At 46.3% G+C, this 27,996-nt stretch overlaps 1 protein-coding gene and 1 long non-coding RNA gene across 6 annotated transcripts in view; one reads left to right on the top strand and one right to left on the bottom strand.

Moving 5' to 3' along the window:
- Window positions 1–353: 353 nt before the first annotated feature.
- Window positions 354–9,956, bottom strand: LOC113939352. The gene is made up of 4 exons (XR_003525202.1): window positions 9,823–9,956; window positions 9,359–9,533; window positions 2,026–2,422; window positions 354–689 (listed from the first exon to the last, which is right to left on the bottom strand). It is a non-coding gene; the product is annotated as an uncharacterized LOC113939352 (long non-coding RNA).
- The window catches only part of TEX2 (testis expressed 2), a 102,615-nt gene continuing 82,826 nt past the window's right edge, over window positions 8,208–27,996 (top strand). For all 5 annotated transcript variants that reach the window (XM_027625273.2, XM_027625272.2, XM_027625274.1 and 2 more), the window contains exon 1: window positions 8,208–8,357. The gene's annotated coding sequence lies outside the window, so the exon portion shown is untranslated. The remainder of the gene's footprint in view (window positions 8,358–27,996) is intronic.

Raw genomic sequence — 27,996 nt, 5'->3', positions numbered from 1 at the left:
TGCCTGGAGTGTGTGTACGCCACAGGAAGAAAGAAGAAGGAACTGTGTGGGGTAAGGAACAGAGATGCCACGGACAGTGGAGTCTTTCTACAATAGTAAAGTGACCACCTGGCAGGCAGCCAGGTAAACAGCCATAAAACAATAGACAGATGGAAACACGCAGAATGTAGGGCATGGAATGGTCTAACCTCTGTGATTTTATAGGAGACTGAAGCCCAACAAAGGGCATCCATTTGTTCACCAGGCATTTCTCAAGAGCCAATTATGTACCAAGTGCTGGGCCAGTGTTTTGGTTAAATATTGCTGCACAACACATCACCCCAAAACTCAGAGGCTTGAAACAATAGTCATTTTATTATTTCTCACACATCTGTGGGTCAACTGACCTCAGCTGTGTGGTTCTTTTGCTCCATCGGGTGATGGCTGAGGCTCCACGTTATTTGGGGTGAGACTCAGCTAGAACCTTCAAGATGGCTCACTCGCAGAGATGGCAGTTGGTGCCGACCTTTGACTGGGAGATTACCCGGGTCTTTCACCTGGCATGCCTCGGTTGTCTTCTGTATGGCTTCTCCGCCTGGCTTGGGCTTCTCAAAGCATGGTGACTGATTTCCAAGAGCCAGGGAAGTGGAAGCCGTCAGTCCCCTTAATGCCCAGGCTCAGAAGTCCTGGAATTCCACTTCTGCTGCATTCTATTGGGTGAAACCCAGTCATAGTGTATATATTAGTTACCTCCTGTTACATAACAAATAATTCTAAAACTTAGTGGTTAAAAATGATGATAAATATTTATCTCTCTCAGCTTCTGTGGGTTAGTTAGGAAATATGGAGCAGTTTTGCTGGGCAGTTCTGACTTGGGGTATCTCATGAGATTGCAGTCAAAATGTCAGCCAGAGCTGTGCTCATCTGAAGGCTTGACTGGGACTGGAGGATCCATTTCCAAGACGGGTCACTCACTGAGTTGGCAAATTTGGGCTTGCTCTTGGCAAGAGGACTCTGTTCTTCTGGACGGGCCTCTCCACACCTTGTGTGAATATTCTTGTGACGTGGTGGCTGGCTTCCCCAGAGTGAGTGATCCAAAACACCAAGGCAGCCCTTTACAAGCTAGCCTCAAAGGCGGACTTCATCCCCTCTGCATGCTTTTTTGTCACATAGACCACCCCTGATTTGCAGTGAGAGGAGACCATGAAAGGACACAAATGACCAGGAAGTGAGGATCACTGCGACCATCTTGGAGGCTAGCTACCACACAAGGCTAGCCCAAGGTTCCAACGGGCGGAGAAATAGACTCTACCTTTGGATGAGGGGAATGACCAAGACTTTGTGACCATCTTTACTCCTCCAGAGCCAGGCCCTAGGGACTTAGCAGAGGACCAGACAGAAGAGCTTTGTGCTTACAGAACTTACAGTCTAGACCACAGTCTAGCTCCTACAGCCCAGGACCACACAGAAAACTAGTGCCAGAGAATGGACGTGTCTATCATTTTCCTTATACAGATGGCAAGCCTGAGGCTGAAAAAAAAAAAGCCAATAATACGCCCAAAGTCATCTAAGTGGCAGAGCTGAGACTAACACTCAGACCCTTCTGACCCCAAGCCAAGCCCTTCTTTCCCTTATTCTATACTGCTGTTCATTATAGCACAATGTTAAATTTTAAATAGGGAATACAACATTGTGTATAGTATAAAGTAACAGCAATGTAAATCAAACTATGCTTTTAAAAAGAACAGAAGGAAATACAAACAAAATACTGACAGTTTCTAATAAGTGGTAAGAAAATGAGTGAGGGTTTTTTTTTTTCTTCCTTCTTCTAGGTTTCTGGTTTTTTTTTTAATACTCTAAACTGAACTATCACTTTCATTATAGAAAACCCCAAACCATTTCCTGCCGTGGTGGATCACATAGGCCCAGGAGGAGAGAGGGGTGCTGGGGGGGTTGGAGGGGGAGCTGGGCATAGGGGGTGAGGAAGGAGCCCTTCACCTGTGGATTTTGGTTCTTCCTCTGCTGTGTGGCTGTTAATTAGCTCACCTGTGCAAACAAAGCTGAGCCTTCCACTGAGGTGTGGGAGGAAGAACCTTGTCCTAAAGAAGATCTGTGCCTCCCACTCTCCAGGAGTGGGCAGGGCAAAGGAAAGTAGAGGGCTGATGTTTCTCCTTCTTAGTGGGATATATCTATAATGCTGTTTTCTGGTCCAAGATCAAGGTGACTTCCCCTCAAATATGAGCTTACATACTGACAGAATATTTGATATTGATGCTTTCCTGGAAACTCCAAGATAGGTAGTCACTGTAGTTAAAACTAGTTGTTTAAAGTATTGAGTCCTTTTTTTTTTTCCTGCGACCATGTGATCTCTTCTTTCACTTTTATATTTGAGGCTTAAGCATGTCATTCCATTGTCTTCTTCCATGGCCAGAGTGTGTTTTCCCTGGAGTGGAAAACAACAGCTTCCATTAATTGAGCACCTATTACGGAGAGATGCTATATTAAGCACTTATGCACACATTTACTCTTTACAATAGTATATGATGTGGGTATCTCAATTTACAGATGAGAAAACAGGGCCGCAAGGAAATTCAGTATCTTCTCCAAGGCCACATGGCTCGGAAATGACAAAGGCGAAACCTGAGCCCAGGTCCAAATGGCCCCCAAAGCCACTCGCCTAATGCTGATTCCCTAAAAAGAACATTATGACATTAAAAGACATTTGAAAGTTTATATACTGATATCCCAAGATGGCAGTTTGGTAGGGATTGTACAAGGTTCTCTTTTTGAAAATGGACTTTGTAACAGGAACGTCTTAAGCACCACTTGAGAACGTCCAGCCCCGGCTGCAGGGGCCAGTTCGTGGTTATACTCCTTCCAGCTTCCCAAATATTTCCTTTGCCTAAGCACTCCCTCAAATACAGACCATCCTTGTCTTCTGAATTGCAGAGGTGTTGAGTAGAATAGATATGTGGAAATGGCCAGGACTAGCAAGTCCACTTTCATTTCAATTCTAACAACCTGGTCAGGAGCTAACATTTCCCACTGACTCGTGGGAAATATACCAGGGTATATAAATATATAATATATAAATCTCCTTTTCAAGATTTAAAAACCAAAACCAAAAAGCCCAACCTTCCCCTATGTTTGGGTGGATGTATGTGTCGTTAAATGGCCAGCTGAGCCCTCCCATTTCCGCTACTTAAGGGGTGATGTTTTCTGGTGGGGACGAGAGATGCAGGGCTGGGGCAACCCATGTTGGCTGTACTCTTGACCCTCTCATCCCTGGAGTTAGAACTGTGCTCCAGGGTGATTCTGGGCAAGCTGGAGATTGAATTTCCCATGCTGCCGTGGGGCAGTGGGCCCGGTGGTTGGAAGGCAGCAAGGATGGTGGGTGACATCAAGGTTATCGGGAAAGCAGGGGTGTAACTGTTGTACTGTGTATTCGTTCTCTATGAGCCTTTGGGGCGGGGGGAGCTGCTGAGAGGCAAGGCTTAGAGTGGGCAGGGAAAGGGAGGGAAATATCAGTCTTTCTCCCTAGAAATTCCATTCTGGCTGTTCCACATCAACTGGAAGCCACCATTCCCCCAATGACCCTGGGAATGACAGAGCTTTGAGACAATTGTATTTGAGAAACCCAGGTCTCACATGCTAACTAGCAGAGTAAACAATCGACATCACCTTGTTGTTTGCTGCTCCATGATGGCTGGGAATTATTCACAGAGCATCAGCCCACTGATGGAGGCCTCTCTAAAGCCCCCGAAGACTTCCCTCAAGCATCCCTTCCCACAGATGCTCATGTCTTGATGATGGTGTGAGTCCTGATTATTAGCAGGTTTTTATTTCAGAAGGAAAGTCAGATGAGAATAAGTTCTCCCCACTCCCCCCACATCACCAGCGCTGGTGCAGAGTAAACAGAAAGTGCTGGAGGCTGCAAGTGGCTGATCATCCTTCATACGGAACCAAGGGAGGGGAACCCAGGAGTTGACCATCTTCAGAAGTTCCAATTCTGTGGCCACACCTGACCTTGTCATCACTCAGAATCATTCTTCTGTGAAAACCTTGCCCTCAACCATCCCACTCCGAATGAAAGCAAAGCTGGTTCTTCTCATCTCTCCTGCCGCCACGTATTTCCCCCTGCCTATCCCCTCCTCTTTGGATTTCCTTCTATCTCCATCCAACATAGAACCCAGGACCCATCACTTCAAACCCCCTGTTGTCAGTATCCGAGCTGTTTTGTTTCCTTTTTTTAAAAAGATTTTAGTTATTTATTTGATGGGGCAGAGGGGGAGAGAGAGAGCACAAGCAGGGGGAGTGTCAGGCAGAGGGAGAAGCAGGCTCCCCGCTGAGCAAGGAGCCCGATGTGGGACTCGATCCCAGGACCCTGGGATCATGACCTGAGCCCAAGGCAGACACTTAACTGACTGAGCCACCCAGGTGTCCCCAAGCTGTTTTGTTTTCCTCCTGTTCCTGACCCTGTAAATTCATGACTCTGGATTCTCCACACCTGGAGCTGCCTAGCCCTCAGCAGTCCCGGGGCCGCCTCAAGTGCACTGGCCCGCGGGGCTGCCCCGAATTCTCCTTCTCAATCCAGCAGCTCCCTCTTTCATTCCTCTCAGAGGCTTTTCCAGTTCTTCACTGTTTCCTTCAAAACCCTGTTGTCACCTCCCACCTACTCTCAAGAGATGATTTTGCTTCTCACTTTAGAGCTAAAAAAATAGAAGCCAGCAGGCAGGAATTTCCTCAACTTCCTGCCTTCCACCTATGAATGAAGCTGCACCCACACCCATTCTTAGCTGCATGGAGCTTACTGCAGTGGAAGAGTGGACCCCTCTTCCTGCCCCAGGACTGCTCCCTTTCTGGGAGCTCTGGGGGTCCTCTGCATTTCCAGGCCTACCTACACTGCTTTGGTCGGTGACCCAATAACCAGTCTAATTTCCAAATCCCAAGATTCACTCTTCAGACCTCCTCCAACTTGGACCTTCTGAGGCTATGTTGCTATTGACCACTTCCTCCTTCTCCAGTATCTTCTCCCTTGGCTTTGGTGACAACACTCTTTCTTGGGTTTTTATTGCCTTTCTGGTTTCTCTTTTGAATAGCCCTCATCTGGCCACCCCTAAAATGTCATCTGTTCCCCAGGGGTTATTAGTGTTTATTCTGTGCCCCATAGCTCCTGGGCTTATATTCGAGGAAGCCTATCATGGTCTATCAACTTGCTGATCTTTCTCTACTAATCTAGTGCCCAAATTCTACCTTTTTTTTCTTTTAACACTTTTTTATAGTTACCTTTGTCTCCGTCCCCAGTGTACTTACTGAGCTTTCTGTGGCTTGCGGCACAATGGATCCCTAGCCTTTGTTAGGCATACAAGTGGATAAACTTTTTTGTTTTTGTATACGTCACAACCATTTCTCCCTTCAAAAGTGCAATGTAGCATCAAAACACTGAATTAAAATTCTTAGAGCATTTTTTTTTGTTTGTTTGTTTAGAGTTTCAGGAGAAAATAGGGATTATCTTGAAACATCACAATGGGGAATAATTCAAGTATACCAGAACCTAGGTAGGCTTAAGCTGCAGTCCAGGTTGTGAGAGAGATCAGGTTGATGGCTGGGGACAAAGTGGGGGGCAGATGTCAGAATAATATAATAACTTGGGCTTGAATTTCTATGACTTCTACCTCTACTGTGGGTACAAAAATTTATTTTACTTTGTACAGATGTACATTAGAGCAACTATTTGGGGGATAGAGTAAGGAATCTTGTTTGATATCTGAATTTAGCATCACAATTCCTGAACTTTGTCACAGGTCACCATAATGAGTACAGATGCCAAGCTCTAAAATGACTCTTTTCAGGGGTGCCTGGGTGGCTCAGTTGGTTAAGCGACTGCCTTCGGCTCAGGTCATGATCCTGGAGTCCCGGGATCGAGTCCCACATCGGGCTCCCTGCTCAGCGGGGAGTCTGCTTCTCCCTCTGACCCTCCCCCGTCTCATTCTCTCTCTCAAATAAATAAATAAAATCTTTAAAAAAAAATAAAATGACTCTTTTCATTTACAAGTTCAAAGTCCATGTAGATTCATATATATGTTCTTTATTTGACTGGATTTTCATACCAGCCCAAGGAGGCAGAATTTGTTATTGTCCCATTTTATAGATGAGCAATCCAAGGATCAAAGAGACTTACTTATGTAACTTGTTCAAAGTCAAACAGATGTAAGTTAGAGCAATGAAACCTCAACTCCAAGGCAGTGCTTCTATATCACGCTTTTGGGGAAGATTAGTGATATTTGCTTCTTTTTGCCTTTCGAAGTTATCCATCCTGTTTCTGGCAGCAACAAAGGGCATTTTGGCAGGCACTGGAGTAGGAGGATCCTGGTCATTAGGGTCATGAATGCTGGCTCTTTCTTTAGCTAGCCTTGTGATCTTGGACACGTCAGCAATCCTCTCTGGGCTTCAGTTTCTGCATCCGTAAAATGGGGAAAATAGCAATCCGATCTACCACACAGGATTACTCTAAGGTTTCAAAGAATTAATATGTGCAAAGCCCTCAACATAGTACGGCGCATAGTGTCCTCTTCATAGGTTGGAAGTGTTAGATTATTCTGTTATTATATATTCATTTGTCTTTCAAAGCATCCAAATGCCTCACTTTTCAACAAGAAGGCATCCTTCTTAGTGTTCCTGCTAGATCTTATTGGCCTCTAGTTTGAGGTCAGATTGATAAGGTATTAATTAATCTAATATTTATGTAGGGCTTGGAATGGGCACAGAGTGGGGTGGGCACTCTGAGATGCACCTTGCCAACTTCCAAGGACCCTTGCAGCAGTGCAGTTTCAGGGCCTATCCCTCACCAACACCCCACTGAGGAGGGTAGTTTAAGATATGGCCAGAAAGAGTCTGGGGCTATTTCTTGACTGATAATTGCTCTTGTTGCACATTTCCAGATATCCATGAATGGAGCCCTCTCCTGTTGAGACAAGAGTTCCCTTTCCTTTGGGAATGCCAAAAGGATACATGGTAGTACCAAGGAAGTGACATCAGCAACCCAGAGACTTAACACTAACTGACAAGGCTGATCAATGTGTGTGTGGATCTGTCCCTGGCAAACACAGCACCCAGCAGATATTACAGCAAAATATGGGGTGTTCTGTGGAGGCCATTTGCTCCTCATAGGAGGGATCCAGGTGGACGGGGCTGACCTTGAAATTGAAAGCAGTAACTTCTGGGTCAGATGTGTATCTGGGACACGGGGGATGAGGAGAGGAATGTGGCTGGGAGGGTGGGCAGGGCTCAATCCATTGGAAGGAAGCTCCAGAGGGGGAAGGCACCCTCCTGGGCTTATGACTGGGTCTGGGTGTGTTTGCCATTAAGATATCTGAGCACCGTCTCACCAGTCGGAGAACAAGACTGGTTTGTTGCTTCATCCCAGCCCAGTTCCCTTCAAATTCAGTTCTTAGCATGACCCACTCAGGGAACTGCTCTGAGTTTCTTTGTAGGTGACCTCCAGCCCAGCTGGAAAGTCTCCCAGCCATGTTATTGATTTTGAGGATAAAAAAGTGTAGCTTTATTCTTGACAGTTTGAATTTGAATTTCGTCACTATGATGGACTCGAAACATGCACCTGAGCCTGTGTGGATCTTGTTTGTACCACCTACATTAGATTATCTTGGGGGAGGAATGTCGAAAAATGCGTATTTTCCCCAGTCCCATTCCAGAAGTGGGGAATTAGAGACTCAGGTGGGACCTAGAGATCTTATTGTTAAAATCCGCCAGGGTGAGACTGAGAATGTGCCTTTTTAAGTGAATTTCTGGGATTGGACGGGAGGCATGAGGGCCTTCTAAAACCCAAATTTGAATAAATATGCCCCGCGTGGGACCCCTGGTTCTCGTAGCCTCAGTTTCTCCCTCCGACCGGGGCAGGTTCTGTCTCCACTTGTTTGCTAGGCTGCAGGAAGATATAATTAGTAAGTGCAAAGAACTGAAGAAAGCGCGGCAGCCGGGCCGGGAGAGAAGAGAAGCTCTTACCCCTTCCATCCGGACTCTTCCAGGTAATCCTGCCACAGCCCCTCTCTAGCCCCTTGGGCGGCGGTCCCTTTAACAGACCTGACCAATCGAGCGCCCATTTCCGCGGCCGCTCCCCGGAGCGCGGGTAGGGGCTGGATTGGCCGGGCCTGGCGCGCGGCCTGCTCCGCCCCTGCCGCCCTCTGGTTGGCGGCGGCGGCCGCGGGCGCGGGGCGGGTCCGCCGGCGGGGCGGGGCGGCCGGTGCCCGGGGGCGGGCGGGCGGCAGGACAGCGGCCGGAGCCCGAGCCCGAGCCGGAGCTGCGGCGGCCGTGGAGCACGGGCGCCGGCGCAGTACAATGAAGGAGCCAGCGGAGCCGGGGTGAGCGCGACCGGGGCCGGGCGGTGGAAGGAGCGCCCGCGGAGAAGGCCCGGGCTGGGGGCGGCCCGACCCCGCTGGGTCCCGGCTGTGCCGGGGGCTGGCGACCGTTGGTGAGGCGGGGCGCGGTGATCGGGGCCCCCTCAGGGCTCCGCCCCGCTGTCACGGCCCTGTGTGGACGGCGACGCCCACACGCGACGCCCCCGGGCGAACCCCTCTTTCCTTTGGGGTCGGGTGTGGCGGTTTGGGCTTAACCCGGGCCGGAGGCGCCGGCCAGCCCGTCCCCCACCCTCCCCCCACCCCAGCCTGCCGTCCCCAGGCTCCGGGCTCCCGGCTCCCGGCTCAGCCCGGGCCAGGGAGGGCAGTCCACACGCAAACTAAGGGAAAACAGCTTGTAATTTTATGAATGGGGCCCCGGGTTCCTGCCGCCCCCCTCGCCCACGTCACGAAATGCTTGCAAGTCGAGAACCGCGGTTACTTTTTCGCGGATCTGTCAGGGGCTGACTGCGCTCGGGTTGTTTTTCTCCCAATTCCTGGAAATCGCGGGCTACCGTGGGGCGGTTTGCGTGCCTTAGACAGGAGGCAGCGGCGTGCCGAGAGCTGGGGGATCGGAAGGTTAACAAGTGACATTGGGCTGAGGCCTAACGCCAGGTGTCCTGCCAAGGAGCGCGGGTGTGACGGTGGAGGTTGTGGCTGCTGGCCGCTGGCTAGCACGCCAGCGAAACCCAGGGACCGCGAAAAGGAACGCACAGCGACTCCAGTTGCACCATGCACGCTGCCCAAATTGGACGGCCGACGCGGGAGTTGGTGCAGGGGAGTTTTCCCCTTTTGAAAACGGTTTTTGGAAAACTTAGACCCTCAGTGGGTTGATGGTTACTTAACGGTTGTTATGGTTACGGGGCATCAAATGTAAGGGCAAAGTCTGTTTCCACCCTCGCTCTTTCTCCAAAGCTATGAAGTACTTTGTCACTACGTTTTACAGACACTGAACTGGGAGGACATACTTTTTTAGAGTTGAAGGGAAAGCGTGGGCTCCTTGAAGGCAGGGGTGGTACCATATTCCTGTTTGAAGTCCATCATGGCTGCTCTGCACGAGAATTGAAAAGGACCAGCCTTCTGCATGTTTTGATGATCCTCATCAAAGGATTTAAAGGAGTCCTTTCAGGAGCCAGATGTACACTGGAAGAAAAACAATGAGTGACTTTTATATGGAAACCGATAAGGAAAAACAGAGAGGCAAATGATCCTTGAACTCCAGGGTAAGGGGGTATTTGAGGAGTCTAGGTTTGAGGGTTTAGAACTGGGTGACACCATGAAGCTTATCTCATAGGTATTGGAAGAGTGAAAAGGCCATTGCTGTTAGCTCTTCTTTAACCCTTAACCTATTTTGGTATTTCAGATTCTTCCAAGAATGGGTAGTTGGTCTAAACTTATGGAAAACATGTAAGCCTCCTAAGGAGATGGGTACCGAGTGGGTTTTTTGCCAGACAGTTTCTTTCACACAGGCCTCTCCAGGAGTGTCAGTGAAGGCCTCCAGTCAGCATGTGGAGGGCTCTGGGTGTACTGAGCTTGGCCTGCCCATTTATCTGCAGGAACAGGAGCTGTGCCTGAGAGGAAAGAGATTAACAACCCGATTCAAGTCAGAGGATGGTAGTAATGGAGACAACAAACAAGTAACCCAGGGGCTGGGACAGAGGGAGGGAGGGAGGGGAAGTGCAGGAGTTTGCTTGGGCTGAGTTCCTGGGGCTTGGAGGTTTGAAGAGAGTAGAATGCCCACCTGTGAGAGGTTTGGAGATATCACATATACCAAACGTATTGTTTGTTCATTAGAGATTATGTTTTTAGAATACTTCTGGAAAAGCAGCATAAGAGATTAGGCTTTCAGATAGAATAAAGGTACAGAATGTTTTGGAGTTTTCGTCTAAAAGAAATTGCATGTAGTTGAAAAATATTCATTCAGCTAATTTTTATTGAGTCAGTAGTGTGCCAGAAACTGCAAGGCATTGTGGGTTGTGGTGGAAAAAAATCAAAGCAGATGGAGGGTTTGTTTCTACTTGCCATATGATTCGCCTTCCCTCCAAGTCAAAAGCTCTCTTCTGAGGATGTTCTGAAATCCTTGAGGAAAGAAAGGGGAGAAATGCACAGAATATTACTTAATGTAAGAACAAAACAGAACAATGGGAAATTCTTCCCACCGTAGTTCACTTTCGGTATCAAACTGAAACTTTAAAGAGTGGTTTTCTGTGTCAGGTTTGGTATAAGATTATCTGCATCCTCATATCTATTGACCAATATCTTTTCATGGTGTTACTTCCTGTTCTTTCTTTTTTTCCCTTTCTCCTATCAATTTATTGATTCAAAAATTTGGAAGTTCATTAGACAGATACTGTCCTTGGTCTCTAGGTGCTCCCACCTCATTTTCTTCACGCGAGCATCCCTCAGCATCTCCTTTCCTCTGTCTGATCCTTATTCTCCCCGGAGGGTCCCCCTTGGGCATTGTTGAGGTCACAGGGAGTGTTTGTTCTTTGATTCTGTCCCCAAACGGAAGGCAGTTAGTATAGGGGCGCCTGGGTGGCTCAGTCGTTAAGCGTCTGCCTTCGGCTCAGGTCACGGTCTCAGGGTCGTGGGATCGAGCCCCGCATCGGGCTCCCTGCTCTGCGGGAAGCCTGCTTCTCCCTCCCACTCCCCCTGCTTGTGTTCCTTCTCTCACTGTGTCTCTCTCTATCAAATAAAAAAAAATAAAAAGAAGGCAGCTAGTATAGAAAATAGAGCATTTGTTGAATTTCAGCTCTGCTCTGTACTACTTTCTCTCTCTCTCTGTCTCCAGGAGATATCTTTATCAATATTAATGTAGATCTTCTCCAGTCCTTGAGCAACCCTCTATGGGAGATAGATGATGGTAGTCTCATTTTGTGGAAGAGGGAACCGAGGCTCAGAACAGTATAAGTAACTTGTCTAGAGTGATAAGCTGGTTAGATGGTGGAGCAAGAATTTCAGTCTAGGACTTTCTGATTCCAAAACGTGCTTCTTTCATTGTACTGTATTGCTTCTCCCAGAAGAGGAATAGCAGTTCTGGAACAGTGCCTTCTTTGGACATACGAAAGGTCAGGTTCAGAGATGTTCAGAGAATTGCCACAGTTAATGTGCTTATGGTGGACCAAGAGTTATCAACCTGTGTACTGCCTCTCTGCCTGGTACCTTTTTGGGTCATTCATGTGGCTGCCAGGAAATTTGAGTTTACTGCTGTGAAAAGGTGACCCGACTTACTGGGCATATCCCAGTGCTTCCATTTAGCAGCTCGTGACTTTGGGCAAATTATTTTTTCTCTCTCTGTACCTCAGTTTCTTTATTTGTAAAATGGGACAGTATTCACATTCCAGCAATGGTAAAACAAGTACAGTTTGTCTCATCTTAACATTTCTGAAGAAAAATATAGTCTTTTTATAAGATATTAAATATTACAATATAATATATAAGATATTAAATAGAGAATTTAAAAATCTTTCCATTGAAAGGACTGACTAAACAATGATTATTACTCATTCAGTAAATATTTGAGCATCTACTGGAGCCAACCATTGTGCCTGTCGTTGGCAGCGATGTCCATTTTTGGTACATAAAATAATGTTACGTCGTAGTAGTGGGGTCCTAGATTAGATGAACTACAGTAGTGCATTCTTTATTTTTTAAAATATTTGCGAGAGAGAGCCTGTGCATGCATGAGCTGGGGGTTGGGGGCAGAGGAGAGGGAGAAACAAACTCCCCACTGGGCAGGGAGCCTGACACGGGGCTCGATCCCAGTACCCTGAGATCATGACCTGAGCCAAAGGCAGACGCTTAACTGACTGAGCCACCCAGGCGCCCCAGTAGTGCATTCTTTATAGGTAGTCACAGGGATTACATGAAGTCGCTCCTGTGCCTGGCACATAGTGAGCACCCAATATCAGTTGATGGTACTGAATGACAGGGTTAGGGTTAACTGGTGGGTGGCTCTGGCATAAAGCTGGAGAACATCTCATAAGATTTGCCACTTGGAGCCTAGGCAATAATCCATGATCTGTGGGCCGGAGGAAAGTTTTCCATTTTGCCTGGAACTCTGTCCTTTGGCTGACTCTTGTCCCCATGAGAAGCATTAACTTTAGGAGCTAACGAGCCATGCACAGACAGCTCCCTTTGTCCTGCCTATTCATTAAGGTCTTTGTCAACTTTAAATCCCAAGTTAAAAATAAATATCATTATAAGAAGATTGAAAACCTACACTGATGTGAATAGTCTTACATGTGGATTTTAAAGCACCTCAAGGTTATATACAAGATTCTGTGTTTCCCCTTTCAAAACTCCTTTTAATGTCTAATTGCTTTGGGTGAAGTGTCATGAGATGCCATTAACCAGAAGGAGCCTAGGAGGTCATGAGAGTCCAGAAGCCCTTGCCTAGCACTGGGTGAAGTAGAGAGAATTCTGGTGTGGGCATCAGAAGGCCTGCTCCCAGTCCTGGGGCTTTACCTTGTTATTGTGTGTGTTCTTGGGCCCTGGGCGCACGCGTCTGGGTCTTGAGGCTCTCTTTTCAAAATGAGGATTTGTTTTCTCAGTCTCCTCCCCTGACTCCATCCAACACAGTATCAGAGATTATGTGAGTTTATGAACTAAGGATCTGAGAAATTAAATGGCCGAAAGAAGTTCCTTCATTCAGGCCTCCCGAAGTCTCACTTGGGTGTTTGTGATCCTGCTTTGTAAAGCAGAAAACAGTAGTCAGGTGATAACAATATGAGTAACTATCATTTATGGAGAATTGCTGTGTGCCAGGCATTGTCTGCTTTTCAAACTCACATGGCCCTGTGAGTAGGAGAGACCAATGTCAGCCTTATTGTAAAATGAGAACACCGACGTTCAGAGTAGTAAGTACCTTATCCGAGGTCACACAGCAGAGAGGAGGGCTTCTGCCGCTCTCTAGTGCGAGCTTGTGGTTGTTTCAGGTGGACTCTGCCTCGTCTTCGTATCCTCTCAAGCCACGGGCCCTGGAAGTTTTCCAGTTTAAAAGTAGGATTCCTCCTGCTTTGAGGTCACACATCTATCAGGTGCTGACACCTGTTTAAATTTGAGTTCTTGTTCAGGACATCTGCTGTGCATTAGGAGAACTTTGTTCAACCTAAAGAATAGCCCCTGTGGGAGTTGCAGGTGACCTAAGTCCTTGAAAGGCAAGGTTTTTCTTTGGTGAACTGAAGCCACAAGCTGGGTCACTGTGAGCATAAGTGGGACCGTTGAGAGCAGAATCCAGTCCTTCGGTGTGGAAGCTGGTGGGATGGGAAATGTGGGTGGGCTTTGAAACAGATAATCTTTCCCTTTTGGGTTTGCCTGGAGGGTTGGTTCTAAGGGCTTTTCCCTAGGCAGGTTATTGGACCTAACAAATTGAGTGCCCTCCCTGGCTTATCCTATTAGTTGAAAAGGGCACAGGGCGAGCGGAGCCCTCGTCAGTCATGAGCTTATTAGGGATTTGAGATTTAAACCCACCCCTTGGAGCCCTCCTGCAGAATCACAAGAGGCATTTCTGAGTTTCGTTTCTCTGTTGTTTCTTACAGCTGGCGTAAGCTGGCCTGTTTTCTTACACAATTTTAAATTCTTTTTTACATCTGCTGTCTTTTAAACACTGTTCCTAAAGATGGTTATATTTATCATTTGGGGCTTGAAATAGAGAATTTAAAAATCTTTCCATTGAAAGGACTGACTATACAATGATTATTACTCATTCAGTAAATATTTGAGCATCTACCGGAGCCAACCACTGTGCCTGTCGTTGGAAATCCAGCGGGGAGCAAAACAGATGTGGTCTCTGCGGGCACATAGCACATTATCTAGTCCAGGCAATAAACAAGTCAAGAGATGTATACATTGTGTCTATAGATTACATTGTGGTAAGTGGGAAGGCTTCTTCCTCTGAAGGGGAAGAACAGGGCACTGGGAAGGAAGAAAGGGAGGGAGCTAGCACCTGGGAGTGTCCAGGAAAGCATTTCCGGAGAAGCAGCCTGTAGAAAGTATGGATGGGGAGGAGAGGAGGAGGTAGGGGAAGATGAGTCACAGGGAGAACCGTGCAAGGTAGAGATGAAGAGCCCGGGCTCAGGAGGCAGGCACTTCTTCAGGGGACTTGGGGATTTCTTAGGCTCCTGGTGCCTCAATTTCCCACCTCCAAGTGGCCGTTAGGATTGAAGGAGCTGATGTCTGGGAAGTCCTGAGAGCAGTGCCAGGCACGTACAAGAAGGGCTGGGGGTAAGGGTTTGCTGATTCTCACACAGTGGGGATCTTGACCTGGAGCGGATGAGCTTCTGTTCTTGGTCAGCATTTTCCACCATTCCATGTGTAAAGTAACCACAGGGCTGAAGATGAGACGGAGATGGCTAATATGCACATCTGCTGGATGCAATCTAAGGTAGCTTGGTGTTGGATGCTCTGTGATGCGCTAACCATTGAGCACATGTGCTGGGGAGCACCTGCCGTGGAACCTCAGCCCCATCTGCTGTGGGTGCCATGTTCAGCCGGAAGCATTGTTCCTCAGCTCCTTCCTACAGTTGTCTGCTTTGGTGTTTGATATGGAAGGTAGATTTTTAGCCTCCGCCTCCACCCCCCCCATTAAGAGGAGGCAGAGGCCAATGGCCTCATTACCAGGTGATCAAAGGTGACAACTCAGAGTTGCTAAGTGCAGTACCCGCCTGAACTCATGCCCGATGAGATTTGGTGTGGTGCTTTCTTGGGGAAACAGCCACACCTCGGGATCATACAGGAGGAAAACTTCATGAAACGAGTCACTGGCTTTGGTTCTTTGGGCTGGTTTGGGATGTTCAGTAAAATAGTAGAAACCCAGCCATATCAGAGTTTGTAGTTATCCTAGAGTATTTTGTTAGAACTGATCAAATTTGTATATAGTTGCATTAGTTCCTTTAAAAAAAAACTTATTCTGGAAACATTTTTTAAATTTACAAAAGTAGAGAATATATAATGATCCCCATGGATCTATCATTGTTTCAATAATTATCGACATTTGGCTAATCTTGTTCCAAGATAGTTTCAATTTGAAGCATTGTTGGTGGATTTTCTGTCACAGTATAAATGTATCTTTGGAATATAAAATTATATGGTAGATATGGTCCTAGAGGAAAAAAAAATTACTGCATGCTGCCTAATTACAGCACTGGTGTTAGTAGTTGAAATTCAGAATCCTAAATGAACATTTCTTGCAAGCCCACATAGACTTGCTCATGAAAAGTGCGCATCCCTGACTGGACTGCATATGGAAGACTATAACCTTGGGGTCTCAGATTGGAGCCCCATTCTTCCGATGATACACTAAGTGAGAACGATGCCTCCTGAGGCTGGGACAGGAAGCCCATCCACACTAGAGGGCCACCCTTGCAACTTGGCAGGAGAATGCATTTCAAGTCTGGGTCAAAGACACAGAACATGCTTCTTTTGTAAAGACGGGCCTGAACCCACTGGACAGCTCCAAGGATGGAGTCCCATGGACTCCTTTCCTCCTTATTTCCCTTTCTGGATTATTCTACTCTAAAAACTGTTTGATTCCTTCAATGAACCCAAATTTTAAAGAGCATATCTTAAGTTTTCCCTTGTTTTCTACCATGCTTGCATTCATTCCTTCATTCCTTCCTTCATTCATCACCCAACAAACATTTGAGGAGGCTGTGCAGTGGGTCAGATAGTGTGCAGTATACAGCGGTGAGCAAAATTGACAAGGTCCTTGCCCTCCTGGAGGAAGGAGAAAAGCAGAGGTCTACTAAAAAATATGTCCTAAGAAATAGAAGTGCTACAAAGGACAAGTGCAAATGGGAGTGAGGTGAGGGGGTGGAGCTGTTTCCTGAAGAGGCAGCAGGTGGTTCAGTTCCTGAAAGGCCTGGTCCCCTTCCTCCTGGGAACAGAAAGGTGCCTGGAATATAAAAAATACGAGAGAGGTGCGGGCCCAGCTGAGGCAGAAGGCGGGAGGGGCTAGACCATACAGCACTTTTCAGAGCATGGATCTTACTCCATGAGCCACAGGAAGCTCGCATAGGGTTTTGAGCAAGGACGTGGCGTGCTCCTATTAGGATTTTTTTTTTTAATTTTTAAATTTTGTTTTTAAGTAAACTCTGCGCCCAATGTAGGGCTTGAGTGCAAGACCCTGAGATCAGGAGTCTCATGCTTTGCTGACTGAGCCAACCAGGTGCCCCCATATTAGGAATTTTTAAAACCACTTCCACTGCAGCGGGGTGAATAGATGAAGTCACTGTGGGGAGAGCCGTGGGGGGGTTGCTGCTGTCTTCCAAGCAAAAAAGGTGGTCGTTAGGACCAGATTGGTGGCAGCAAGATTGGAGAGAAAGAGACCATTCAGGAGAGGTTTAAAGATAAAAATCACAGCACTTGGTTAAGGACTAGGTAAGGGCCAGCTTGCATTTGCAGTGAAAAGAAATGTAAATTACTTCAGGCAGAAAACATTGGCTGTGCATACTCTGCAACTCACTGGTTCCCTTGGCACCTATTTTTCAGAATTTCTAGATAAATTTAAAGCTGTTCTCCTTACTTGCTCTTAAATCTAGTCTTGAAAACTGTCATCCACTTTTGACATATTCATTGAGCATCTACTATGTGCTGGGGAGAAATAGGTGAGCAAGGCGGCCCAGGCCCTCAGCCCATCTCCTCCGCACCTCTCCGTTCTCCAGGCTGGGGTTGCCTTACCTCCTGAAACCTTCATATGGGCCAGGTTGCAAGGGCTTCCTGTCCCAGCCTCAGGAGGCATCACTCTTGTTGAGTAAGTCATCAGTAGCACAGGGCTCCAAATTGAGGCCTCAAGGTTAGTCTTCCATATGCAGCCCACAGTCAGGGACGTAGTAGTCTTCCTCTCTATCTAGAAGGTAGGGATTGTGCCCCGTTCATATTGGTATCTCCTCCCTCTCACACTCCCCACCCCCTCCAACTCCCATCAGCAAACCAGAGTGCTCCGCCCTTGGAGGTATTCAGCAGGTGTTTGTTCATAACCCCTGGTACTACTCAAGAATAATGCTAGATGGGCCCTAAAGAGGGCTCTGGAGAGCAGGAGGAGGGGAAGAATCTTCCTGATGTTGGGAGAATCCCCATTGGAGAGAACGAAGGCAGTTGTGTTTAGACCTAGCCCTGCAGATGGGCAGACTTGCCCTTGCCTTGAGGCCAATTTCTAGATGAGGGGAGGAGTCTTCCTCCTCAGATCGCCTGTCACGTGGGAGGGAATCATAGGAGACATCTGGGTCTTCACCGGAACTTTGAAGTTCTAAATAGGAAATGTACTTGAGGCAGAGAAGGTGATTAAATTTCCTCTACAACTTTTGTGATTGTGATTCTGAGAGAGAAAACTGATGTGGGATGTCATTAGCTGGTTTCCTAGGTAACTTTTTTTTTTCCCTTTGTTTTGTTTTGAAAGGATGGATTGGGTTCCTAGACCAGGTCCTCTGATAACCAGAGAGGAGGCATTTATTGAAGACAAGAGTGATGTGTTTTCTGGGAGACTTGCAAGTCTGGTTGGGATGGCTTTAAGCTTAATATTAAGGGGATAGAAGAGAAAAGTATAAAAAAAGAGTATGCAGGAAATTTGCAGAACGAAATGACATAGAAACCTCTGTGACTCAGCAGCAATGTGGGCACCAAAGTGGTGCCCAGAAACTCTCAAGTGGAAATTAGCCGCAAAGCTGCTTGAGAACAGCGTGGAGGGAAGGGGTCAGGAATCTGTCAACTCATGCCTGGGGGTGAGCAGCCAATGTCTCCAGGCACTGGAAACCTTAACATCACAGCCAGGTAAATAAGTGATCTGCTGGTGGGTCGGATTGGAATAGAGCAAAGTGGTATGGTACACCTGGCCCCAGAGAAAATCCTAGGAGAGACTTCTCTGTGTGCCTTGACCACAGAAGGCTGGCAGCAGGCCTTCCAGTCATGACGGCAAGAGCAGGTATGTATTGTAGGACTGCCTGTCAGACTGAGGTGGCAGTGATTTTGTTCCATAGGCAGATCTTAAAAGAAGCCCCTGGCAGATGTAGTAGATTGGGAAGACGTTTGTAGGTGAGTGTTATTAGAAGTGGACCACGTGGTAAATTTTAACACTACCTTGCTGATATTTTACCTCTGAGAGCAGGTAGAGGGAAGTGTGTGTGTGTGTGTGTGTGTGTGTGTGTGTGTGTGTGTTGGTGGGGAGGGGTGCTGTTTGGACCTAATGATGACAAATAAGGAAAAGCTGGTTGACGGTGTGGATAGGGTAAAGGGAGCCTGTGACCGTGGCCCAGAAATAAGCACAGAGCTGGGGTTTAGGCAGGCTGGCTCCACAGCCCCTGCTCTTGGAGCATCTCCTACCTCCTGTTTCCTTTGATGAAAAGGTTGGAACTGCTCCCTACATTAGCTGTACAGGAACTGTCTTGGTGTCCTCAAATCCACATGCCTGTTGGAAATGACCTCTCAAGTATCAGGCCATAGCTATGAGTAATTTGATGTGACTCCTCCTTGGTCTCCCATCTGCCTCAACTGCCCCCCCTCCCAACCCTCCCCCCCCCCCCCGCCCCAAGAGTTAAGAGTAGAAACTGTAGTACCTGTCCTAGAAGTCTGAAGGGAGTTGTCCTCAGGGAAAGTTGAGCTGCTTGCCCTGGCTAAGTTCAGAGGCAAGATCCAAGTGGAAAATAATAGAAAACCCATGGGAAAGGAGTTGCTTTTGTTTTAATTTCTCAGGGTAGGCTAATGTCTGTGGGGATATGATGAGTGGTATTCGATCCTGTTGGGGTAGGTTAATAGTAAAGCAGGAACATTAATTTTTTTAAGGCTAAAACTCCTAACAGAAATGACTATTGATCGTACTCTGAGCCAGAGACTAAACTCGTTTGGTCAGTCTAGCTTTTGTCTTAAGGTTTGACTGCGATCAAGAGGGGTGTTGGCAGAGACTTAACAGCCTGAAGCGAATTTTATTTCATGAGGTCTGATTTGTGGTATGAAAGTCTTACGGAAGGAAAAAAACCTATCTTGAGTTTCTGAATTAGGTGATAGAGTTGCTTTGGCAGCAAATGTAGGAAGGGCAGGGCCCAGAATTTTCTGGGGCTGGTGATCAAGAGGTCCTTCCAACTATATGAATTTATAATGCCAGAAGTGTTAATCTCAAATAATAGAATTTTAAACATGTTTAAATTATATGACCCACAGCCTAGAAGTCTTCCAGGAATTTCAGGTTTAGCTATTTCTAAGTCCTAGCTGGACTGTGGCCTAAGAATTTTAGCCATTTTGTGTGATCTGTCAGAGTTGATCCATTAGCTGCAGTTTTCCCTCCCAGAAGCATCCTGCTGCTCCTTCTAGGCTCCCTTGAACAGCACTGCACAGAGGGGGTGGGCACTGTTGGTTGGTAAATGTTCAGTGAGATGGGTACTTTATAGCAAGCTCAGGAAAAAAGTGTGATTTTTTTTTTTTTTGCCATGTTCTTCTATTTTAGGAGTTCATACAGGTGCCCCAATGGGTGTTTAAAGAGGAAATGAGAGGTTTTTGCCACCGTAAAGCAGAGTGGTTACCTGGGTCAGCCCTGTCAGTTTGTATTTCTGCCTGTTGTTGTAAGGTGGGTATCCTTATCTCTCACTGTTGTGATGCTATTGCTTAGGGAGGGAGTGACCTTGCAAGACAAGCAGGAAGCCCTGAAACTAGCTTTGGAACCTTTCATCCAACCAGCTTGATGATTTCAAGACAAATTCTTTGGGGCTTGAAATCATCAAACGGGTTATCCCCACATTGAGTTAACATGGGCTGAGTATCCAGTGATCCCTTGAGCATTCAGCAGATGATGCTGCTCCCAGGACAGTGGCTGTGCTTGGGGACTGTCACGGGGCAGGTCCAGACTCTCTCTGGCAGTGAAAGTCAGTTTTCTGTGAGTCTTTTAAAAGTCTTCACCCACTTTGTCATTCTTTTTAAGGAAGGTCTTGAAGAATCTTAAAGCAAGTATTTGCATAGCATGAAACATGATAAATTTTTAGTTAAGAAATGGTTAATTAGATTTTTTTCTTTCTGATTAATAGCTTAGAAGTCAGTGTGCCAGTTTTTCTTTTTTAACTTAGGCAATCACTTAAGTATATTTTGGAATATTTGCTTTTCAATTTTTCGGTTGTTTGCAGCATGTCTAGAAAGGAACCACCTATTTTCCCATTAAGGTCTTGGCCCAGGAGTAAAAAAAAACCCGTGAAGCTTTGGGAGGCACTAAGGACTGTTGTTTTCTTGAGGCAGGATTTCACCTTGCTCTCTCTCTTGTCCTGCCCAGACTTCTAAAAGACCACACACCCACCATCCAAAGGGTGTACATCAAAACTTTATACTTCTTCCTCAGAATAATGTAATGAGTTCTTTGAATCAGAGTTTTTAACTTTGAGGAAGAGAAGGGAGAAGTCTGTATCTGCTTGCAAATTGAATGTGAACTCTTGCGGGTATTTGTGTACTTATATTTGGTGGTGGTAGGGTCTTATGTTCGTCAGCCTTTCAGACAGCTAAAGTCTCTGTACCTCTCATCTAGAGAGCTCTAAAGCCGGCTTTTTAGAAAGGAGGGACCAATTAACAGTAGGGGAAGAACCTAGAGCACAGACTGTAGCTTCCTGACTGGTGGGAGCCCATGCACACACGCCTGGCTTCTCACTAGTCATACCTGGCTACCCCTGGGTCCCGAGAGCCTCTTTCCTCCCTACTGGCCCCTCTCCCCTCTTCAAATCTGTAAGGTATCCTTTGTTGGGAGAGCACTGGATGAACTTGTCCTACAAGCCAGGTGCCACGTGCCAGGATATTTTGTCTTTGGTTTCTTTAGTCACTTCCTTTTGTTCAATGTCCTAACTGCCTCCTAACTTCTTGTAGGCCTCTCTCCTCATTTTTCTTGGGTTTCTCTCTTATACCACCTTCTCTTCCTCCCCTCCTCCTCCCGCTCCCTTTTTTTTTTCTTTTTTTCCCCTTAATGTGTTCTAAGTTAATCTGTTCCCTGCCATTGGCTTTTCTGTTCGGTCTGGTTAATTCTTGTCTGCAGCCAGAAAGGGTGCACTGAGCTAGACCCTGAGCTAGACAGAGAACCGGGAGGCTGGTCCTCCCAGCCCTGTGGTTCTGGATGGTGGATCCTGCCCCTCCCTGGGATTCCTTGGGGTCCATCCCAGAAGTCCAGCCATCTGCTCTGGCGGCCTCCACCCAGCCAGGAACACACACATGGATTTGCTGTCACAGGCCCCTGCCTTTCCTTGTGGACCTCATATGTATCCTATCATGGTGAGCTCGGTTCATGAAAGTATTTTTTTTTTTTTTTGGTTTTGTTTTATATTCCTTATTCCAGTTGCCAGAGGCAGAAATGACAGAAGTTATTGCTTCCAGAAAGACTGTTCTTCCAGGGGCAGGCCAATATATAAGGGAGCACTGGTGACAAATGTGCATGATTGCAACAGCAGACAGTTAAATTACGGTAAAAGATGGTCATTTTCTTCTACCTTTGGTAGTTTAAGCTTCTTTCCCTCTCCAAATTTCTCCCCATGCTCTGGGGGGCTAGGTGTCTGGCCCTGAAAGGGTTTGGGAGGAAGGTCTCCTTCTCTTGCTGCTTTTGAGGATTCATTAGCCCCTTGGCAGCACTCACCTTCACACGGAGGTGGGCATGTGATCCAGAGGGCTCTGCTTAGGAAACCAGATCTCTTAACTGATAGAGCCATCTCATGAGCTGGTAATGCAAGCTATTGGTAATTACAAAAAACCTACCGTGAAATTCATCTAAAATTAATGAAGAGTCAGCACTGTGGATTTTAAATACAGAGGAAGTTATGGCATCGGCTCTCAGTTATCTGAGTAGCTTATTTCTTGCTTGTCTTTACGCCTTTAGCTGGCTTCCCTTTGCACCCCATTGTGCCCGTGGGCTCCCTTCCCACTCCGCTCTGCTTGGTTCACATTCCTCCCACACGGACCCATTTTAATGGGAAGCTACCGAAAAATACTGTGCCTTCCCACATCAGTTGTTTGGGATTATCCATTCCACTTTTCTCTTCTGTGAACACAGAGAAGTGAAAGGTCCAGTGTATTTAAAAGAAAACAGTAAAAATGTATGGAGAACAAACACATGTGAGTGAAAACCAGCTAGATGAATAGAACGTGTCTCCTTTTCCTGACACTGATTTTTTTTTTTTAAGGAACATTGTTCAGTACTTCATTTTGTGTGTATGTCAACATTTGAAGGTCTCTAGATCAGTAATTACATAGACTGAGGTAAATGGTTAAGGTATTTTGAGGCTAAAATTTGTATTGCTTTGGTGGTATACTTTATAGGTATATCATCCCTTGATTTAATAGGAAGGATCTCTGGTCTATATGTGCTTTTATGTGACTTGAAAAGCAACTATTCCATTTAAACAGATTGCAGTTAGGACAGTGGTTGTGAGACATCTCACAATAGTACCGTTCTCAGACTGTTGAGATAGAATTGTCAAATTATAGCAAATAGTGTTAGAAATAATTTTGCAGTTTTCTCAGCAGATTGTAATTTCTCCTTCTGTACATCTAGTTGTTCTGGAAATAATAGTGTAAAGGTACGTTTTTCCAAAACTGATTATTTTCCAAATACAGTGGTACCTTTTGGTTTAGAAGAAATGATAGAGGAAGATTGTGGTCCAGGAGACAAGCAGAGAACAGGGTTTTTTTTAGCCTTTTTTATTTTATTTTAAATTTTTTATTGTTATGTTAATCACCATACATTACATCATTAGTTTTTGATGTAGGGTTCCATGATTCATTGTTTGTGCATAACACCCAGTGCTCCACGCAGAATGTGCCTTCTTTAATACCCATCACCAGGCTAACCCGTCCCCCCACCCCCCTCCCCTCTAGAACCCTCAGTTTGTTTTTCAGAGTCCATTGTCTCTCATGGTTCGTCTCCCCCTCCGACTTACTCCTCTTCATTCTTCCCCTCCTGCTATCTTCTTTTTCTTTTTTCTTAACATATGTTGCGTTATTTGTTTCAGAAGTACAGGTCTGTGATTCAACAGTCTTGCACAATTCACAGCGCTCACCATAGCACATACCCTCCCCAATGTCTATCACCCAGCCACCCCCTCCCTCCCACCCCCCACCTCTCCAGCAACACTCATTTTGTTTCCTGAGATTAAGAATTCCTCATATCAGTGAGGTCATATGATACATGTCTTTCTCTGATTGACTTATTTCACTCAGCATAACACCCTCCAGTTCCATCCGTGTCGTTGCTAACGGCAAGATCTCATTCCTTTTGATGGCTGCATAATATTCCATTGTGTATATATACCACATCTTTATCCGTTCATCTGTCGATGGACATCTTGGCTCTTTCCACAGTTTTAGCCTTTCTTTTGTTATACCTTTGGCCACATTTTTGAAGAGAGACTAAGAATTGCCATACGTGTGAAAGAAAATTGGTAACTGGGTAGACTTGAAATGAAAGTGAGATTTTCAGAGTAACAAGGTCCACTTTCTTACGTGGCTTGTAGATGAAGGATGTGAGATCACAGTAGGTCTAGCAGCTGGGGTTGGTGGAAGTGGAGAGTTCATGGAATCTGAAGGATATTTAAGTTGGTATGATATTTAAATTTCCAAGTTAGAAAAAGCTCATCGAGAACAATGGTTTGTTAAAACCAAAATAGAAAATAAATTTTTAAAAAATGGAAGGGGGAATGTGCATGTATGCATCTTATAGGATATTGAAAAAAATTTTAAATACCTGGGACACAGTTTGTGGAGGGGGCCAGAGCACAGTGGGAACAGTGCCTTAAGGATTACATTTGATGTAGAAGCACTCAGTCAAGGAAGAAACTTGCCCAGGAGGAAAGTTTCTGTGGAGATGTGCCCTGCATTTTGAGTGAGTGATGTACTGGAGCATTGCAGACTCAACACTGATAGTGATCATTCTTATGAAGCTGGATAAAATAATGTTGTTTCTGAGGACAAAATAGTTGTTCTCATGAAGTGTCAGAGCCCTACAGTGGAAAATGCCAACAGCCAAGAATCCCAAACAAATTCCAGAATCAACATCCTAGGTGCAGACCTCACGCTGACGTACCATCTTGATTTACCTTACTGTGAGGTCCAGTGGGTTCTTGTTGGGCACCCCAGAAATGCACGGGATCCATACCCACCAAACAGGTGTTGCAGCTAGTACTTTGGCTTCCTAGTATTTTTCCTGGGAAAAAGTGTTTGATCTGGAACAGTTCCCAACTGGGTAGAAACCTTGCTCACCAGAGGTGGCTCTGAGAAACTTTGGTTTCAGGCGCCTGGGTGGCTCCGATGGTTAAGCATCTCCCTTGGGTTCTGGTCATGATCTCCAGGTCCTGGGATTAAGCCCCGCATCAGGCTCCTGGCTCAGCGCGGAGTCTGCTTCTCCCTCTGCTTCTCCCTGCTGTTCATGCTCTCTCTCTGTATCTCTCTGTATCAAATGAATAAATAAAAAAACTTAAAAAAAAAAAAAAAGAAACTTTGGTTTCCCAAAATAACGGGTGAAGTTCTGCTACCCCTTAAAAGTGTGGTGTTTTAACTTTTGGAATATATGCCCCTTCGCGCCTCTGAACACTAGAAAACCACACATGTACACACAGACCCAGTTTGGCCCATAGGATGTGAAGAACCCTTGATGTAAAATAGTAAGATGGAAGGTTTTGAAGAGAATGTGAGGAAGGAGTTTGGTGCTGGTACAGAGGCCATTTTCCAGGGGAAGGTAGAGGTGGTCGCTTGGGAGTGTACTTTGTGTGTTGTTGGGCAGTAAGATTTAGCAGGGCTTGAACACGCAGCCAGGCCTGTTTTGAGAGAGTTGTACACTCTGAGAGTAGTGCTTGCAGAAGGTGCAACTCCCTGCTGCCCTCGAGAGCTGGGCCCAGTGTTTGCTGTCAGAGGCTTTTTGGAGAAGGTCTTTGTAAGTGCGGTTATTTTGTATGCGTATATCACAAAGCAGTACCAACTCTGCATTTATTTCCCTTGTTACTCATATCCTTTTCCCCTTAAGAAGACTGATATGGACATTGACCAAGTGGGTTTTAAGAGCCTAAAATTAATTTGTTAGATAATTGCTTGTTATATAAGTTATAAAGGAGGCATTGCATACTTTATTATGCACAACATGATTTCAGAATTCTCCCATTTGAGAATATATATTTTTAAGAAAGTGCTTTATAAGAACTGCATGTATTGGATTTGCATCCTGCTTTCAAATCCTCTGCTCAACTTTCCAGTGGGGCTGGCATATGAGACAAGTTGGGAGTGGGGTGGTTCTGGTCCAGAGGCAGGCCCAGGAGCCACAGGTGGACACCTTAGAGTTCTGTGGGTGGCAACGGCTCTGCGATGTCCACTTCTGAACCCCTGCTAGATGGTGACTTGCAGAGGAGCTCTTATTTATGCCGTCAAGATAGATAGGGCGCCTGGGTGGCTCAGTTGGTTAAGCGTCTGACTTCGGCTTGGGTCATGATCTCTGGGTCCAGGGTTTGAGCTCCCCGTTGGGTTCCCCATTCGGCGGGAAGTCTGCTTGTCCCTCTCCCTCTCCTCTCTACCTCCTGCGCTCCCGCACGCATGCACACATGCTCTCTCTCTCTCTCATATATAAATAAATAAAAAATATTTAAAAAAAAGATCTAGAAGTCACCACCACCCAGAGGTATTCCCTTTTTCTCCCGAAGGATCCTTTTCTTTGACAGCAGCTGGCTTGGAATTTTGGTTTCCTAGAAGAAATGCATCTTCCCGGCAGAGACAACATTATATATACACCGTGGTTCTGTGGGAAAACAGAGTTGGGAAAGGCTTGTGTTCCTGCAAAGGCTACCACCCCGTAGAGATGATCTGGGTATGAAGTTAGATCTCACTTTCTCCTAGCAAGTGTTAGAATATGTTACATTCTGGAGCTAAAACCTGATGTCCAGTTGCTAAAAATATACTGGGCTAAAATGATATATTTATTTTCTACACCATATGGAATTCTCTGAAAAGGACATAAACAGGTTACTTAGGTATTAGGTGCCGTGTTCTTTCATTCATTCAACGAATAAATATTTAAGTGCCTACTCTGTAGGGCGTATGTTCTGTGGGCTGAGAGGTAACAAGTAGGTAGCCATGTAACACAATGTCAGGTAGTAATACCATTCTTTTTTTTTTTTTAAAGATTTTATTTATTTATTTGACAGAGAGAGACACAGTGAGAGAGGGAACACAAGCAGGAGGAGTGGGAGAGGGAGAAGCAAAGCAGGCTTCCCGCAGAGCAGGGAGCCCGATGCGGGGCTCGATCCCAAGACCCTGGGATCATGACCTGAGCCGAAGGCAGACGCTTAACGACTGAGCCACCCAGGTGCCCCGTAGTAATACCATTCTTAAAAATAAGGGGATGGGGAGGCCGTGCTTTTAGGGTAAAGTGGTCAGGAAGGTTTTTTCTGAGGAGAGCTTAGAGCTGAGTTCTGCCATTGTTTTTACTGCAACCAATTTTGGGGAGTAACAGTTGTCTTTGGGGCCATGGAATTCAGTGAGGCTTCTTTGCAGAGATTTTGACCAAGTAATTTGAAGGATCTTTTGAGGAGTTGGGACTTTGGTATCAGTGACCTTTTGAGAGAGTGACTGGCCTTATTCTGGTTGGTACCCTCTTTTCCTTACTGTCAGTTTTCCTGTGGCGGGAACAGGAGAGAGGGTTGCCTCTGGCTGTCATCCTGGCTGTCCAAAGCAGCAGACCAAGCATCTCCCTGCTCTTGGGTTGGCTTCGAGCTTGGCCACTGAACCTTGCTTTCTGACGTTTTGCATGCCCAGCGGTCTTTAAAATGCGCGAACCGACCCTTCCCTTGTTGCTCCACAAGGTCTGACAACCTGAATGCTTTCCCTGGAAGGGTCACCACATCCAGAGGCCGGCTGACCTGAGTTTGGCCCTGAGTCCCAGACACAGAGGCCTGGCTACAGGCTGAAGGGTTACAGCTGTTGACCTAAGGCTATTTTTTTTTTCTCCTCAGTGTCCTTTGTAAGCATTGAATCACAAAATTATAAAACAACCTTTTAGAAAATAGTTTATACTTCTTCCAGTGACGCTATCACTGTCCAAAACCTTTTCTCACACTTGGGTCCTGTTAGTTAGCCCCACGGTTCTTCCCTGTACTCAGTAGTCCCAGGATACATTAATAACCAGTATTTGCATAGGGCTGCGATGGACAGACCCAGGGCCATACCTCTGCCCTTAGTCCTCACAACATCCTGTTGTTATTGCTGCCCCTTTGCAGACCAGGAAACTGACCACACCTGTCAAGGAAGGAAGGGCACTAGTCCTAAGAGGAGAAGCCTATATAAAGGCTAGTGTGGAACCTCTTTCATCCCCACACAGATGCTGTGAGGTACACTTATTTGTCCCCTTCTGTAGATAAAAAACTGAAGCGCAAAAAGATGATGTAACTAGCCTGAGGTCACAAGCTGGTGAGGGGCAGAGCTGGGGTTTGCTCCCCGTCGGATTTGGAAAAGCATGCTCTTACCATCCTGCCAGGCGCCTACCTCACCTGCCTGAGGCCGCCTGTCCCTTGCTCCCTTCTTCCCTTTGTCACTCCTGCTCTGCCCTCCCCTCTTCAGTATCACCTCAGCCACTTTGCCTGGTACCTGAGCAGGCATCCCTGAGTCTATGTCAGGCGGGTGG

The sequence above is a fragment of the Zalophus californianus genome, chromosome 16 (genome assembly GCF_009762305.2).
Source record: "Zalophus californianus isolate mZalCal1 chromosome 16, mZalCal1.pri.v2, whole genome shotgun sequence".
In the NCBI taxonomy this organism is placed as follows: Eukaryota; Metazoa; Chordata; class Mammalia; order Carnivora; family Otariidae; genus Zalophus; species Zalophus californianus.
This window is presented reverse-complemented; position numbering and strand designations above follow the sequence as displayed.